Source organism: Trichechus manatus, unplaced genomic scaffold (assembly GCF_000243295.1).
Source record: "Trichechus manatus latirostris isolate Lorelei unplaced genomic scaffold, TriManLat1.0 scaffold00100, whole genome shotgun sequence".
Taxonomy (NCBI): Eukaryota; Metazoa; Chordata; class Mammalia; order Sirenia; family Trichechidae; genus Trichechus; species Trichechus manatus.
In genome coordinates, this window is record NW_004444036.1 from 489,766 (window position 1) to 492,604 (window position 2,839).

Sequence of the window (2,839 nt, forward strand, 5' to 3'; positions counted from 1 at the left end):
AAAGGCAAGAAAGTTAAAGGTCAAGCAAGTGCACCATTTTCTCAAACCAGTATAGCAGAGAGCGCATTAAACCAGAATTTCTAAAGCACATGCCATTTTTTCTCTCTAAATACTTGAAACTTTTGAGACTAACTCTTCTAGGCTTTTAATTTTTGTCGATAGGTAGAAGGAAATACTTTCTGCAAGCAAAGTGGTTGGCTCTTTCACCCTGATTTTCCATTTGTTGCAAGGATGTCATACAACAAAATGTCATCATCAGAAACCACGTTTCTCTGGGCTTTGGAGGCAAGATATAATGTTTAAAGGTTCAGGCTCCAGAGTCAGACAGATATGTACAAGCTTTACCTGGGCAAGTTACTTATCCTTTCTAAGCCTGTTTCTTCATCTGTAAGATGGAATAAAAATACCAGTCTCATATGTGGTTATGAGGATTAAGTGAGCTGAGATATGGATCAGGGTCGGCAAACAGGCCACATCTGGCCCACTATACGTTTTTGTGTGGTCCCCAAGCTAAGAATTTTTTTACGTTTTTAAGTGATTGAATATATATATATAGATGTATATATAAATACTATTTCCTGGCATGTGAAAGTTGTATGAAATTCCAATTCAGTATCCATAAATCAAGTTTCATTAGAACACAGCCACACCCATTCAAGTACATATTATCTATGGCTGCCTGCATACTACAACAGCAGAGATGAGTAGCTGCAACAGAGAACATCTGGCCCGCAAAGCCTTATTTACTATCTGGCCCTTTACAGAAAATGTTTGTTTTCCTGTGGCATATAGTAAGACCTTAATAAAAGTTAGCTATTAACATCACTATTCCTAGCTATGACCCTGGGCAAATTCTTCAGCTTTTCTAAACCTCCATTTTCTCCACCTATCCAGTACGTAGTGATGATAATAGTACTTACCTCACAGAGTTGATTGGGGATTTACAAAGACTGCATAATGGCTAAATAAAGGTCAGTTGTTACCATTTTTCATCACCACCTACTCACCTACTCTCAAATGTTCATTGAACATCTATTAGCGCTTGAAGGTCCCTAGGTGGTGCAAACGGTTTGTTCTCAGCTACTAACCAAAAAGGTTGGTGGTTCAAACCCACTCAGTGGCACCATGGAAGAAAGGCCTGTCAGTTTCCGTAAAGATTACAACCAAGAAAACCCTATGGAGCAGTTCTACTCTGTAACACATGTGGTCCCCATGAGTCAAAATCAATCACATGGCAATGTTTTTTTATTTTATTTTATTTTATTAGTGCTTGATATGTTCCCAGGTCCTGGGGATATAGGAGTAAACAAAAAAGACAACATCCCTGCCCTCTTGAACTTTACATTTCCCATGGGATTAAATGCTCTAATTTTACCTTACTTTAGAAGCGTCGCACCGTTAAAATGACTTCCATTTGCACAAAGTTTGCAAAATCGAAAAATACCATAAAGGTGTGGTCAATAAAATGGAAGTGCACTCATATAAAGTAACATTATGCAGCTGACAAAAAGTCTAAGAATTTGTCATAGAAGAAAATGCCTACGTTACATGAAAAAAAATGATATAAAATTGAATACAATATTATCTCACCTAAGTTTAATTATGACTGGTCAAAAGTACACCAAAATGTTCACTTTTAATATATTTAGGCGGTTGGGTTGTAGGCAATTATTAGTTTTCTGTTTTTCGCACACACAGGATACCTTTTTAAGCACTTTAGATATTTTAGAAAGTCCTTCTTGAAAACGTAACTTATTGCCAAGCCACAGCTAGTCCTTTCTGCCTCTTTCAAGCAAAAAAGTAAGTGAAACAAAGTTGAAAACCTACATAAGTCAGATTCTGTTTTAGATCACTTTCTCGCCATGGGGATGGCTTCCCCTGTGAAGATTAGTTTTTCATTTACTGTAATAACAGTGAGCAGAGCCAAGTGTTTCTAAAATAGGAATGTAGAGCTGCGGTGTCCAATAAAAATGTGAGCCACCTGTCGAATTTTAGATCTTCTGGTAGTCACATGAAAAATTGAAAAGAAACAGCTGAAGTTAATTTTAGTATGTATTATTTAACCCTATGCATTCAAAATATTAACATTTTAACGTGTACGCAATATAAAAATTCATTAATGAGATATTTAACATTCTTTTTCTGTACTAAGTCTTCTGAAATTAGCTCCGTATACTTACAGCACATCTCAGTTCGGACAAGCCACATTTTCAGTGCTCAACGGCTGCATGTGGCGGGTGGCTACCATATTGGGCCGCGCAGAACTAGACCAACCACAAGCACCCGAAACACCAAAAGACACCTTCTCAATGATTGCCACTTAAAAAGTACTTTTAGTCAAACACAAAAGAGTACCTACTGAATAATCTCATTTTTATGAAGTTCTAGAACAGGCAAAACTAAGCTATGACAGAAATTAGAACCGTGGGCGGGAATTGACTGGAAAGGGGCGCGAGCGAAAGCGGGTGAAGGAAACATTATATGTCTACGTTGGGGGAGTGATTATAACGGCTGTATAATTTGTCAGGTCTCACTGATCTGCACACTTAAAATTGGTGCATTTTACTGTATATAAATTATACGTCAGTTTTTTTAAATTGATGCCAAAAAAAGCTATTTTGTGGCAGTAGCGCAGTTCCGCGCTGTGAGCCACAGCCAGCTATTACGGGGGAAAGCGAGGGTTCTTCTTGCAAGTGCGCCCGGCCAAGGCGAGAGGACGGCCCTCGGCGCGAGGCCCCACTTCCGCGAGCGTGATCGCGGGGCGCCGGGGCCCCGAGTATAGGCACGGAGGGAGGGGCCGGGGCGCGGCGCCGCGGGGAGTGAGCAGGGCCAACGCCGG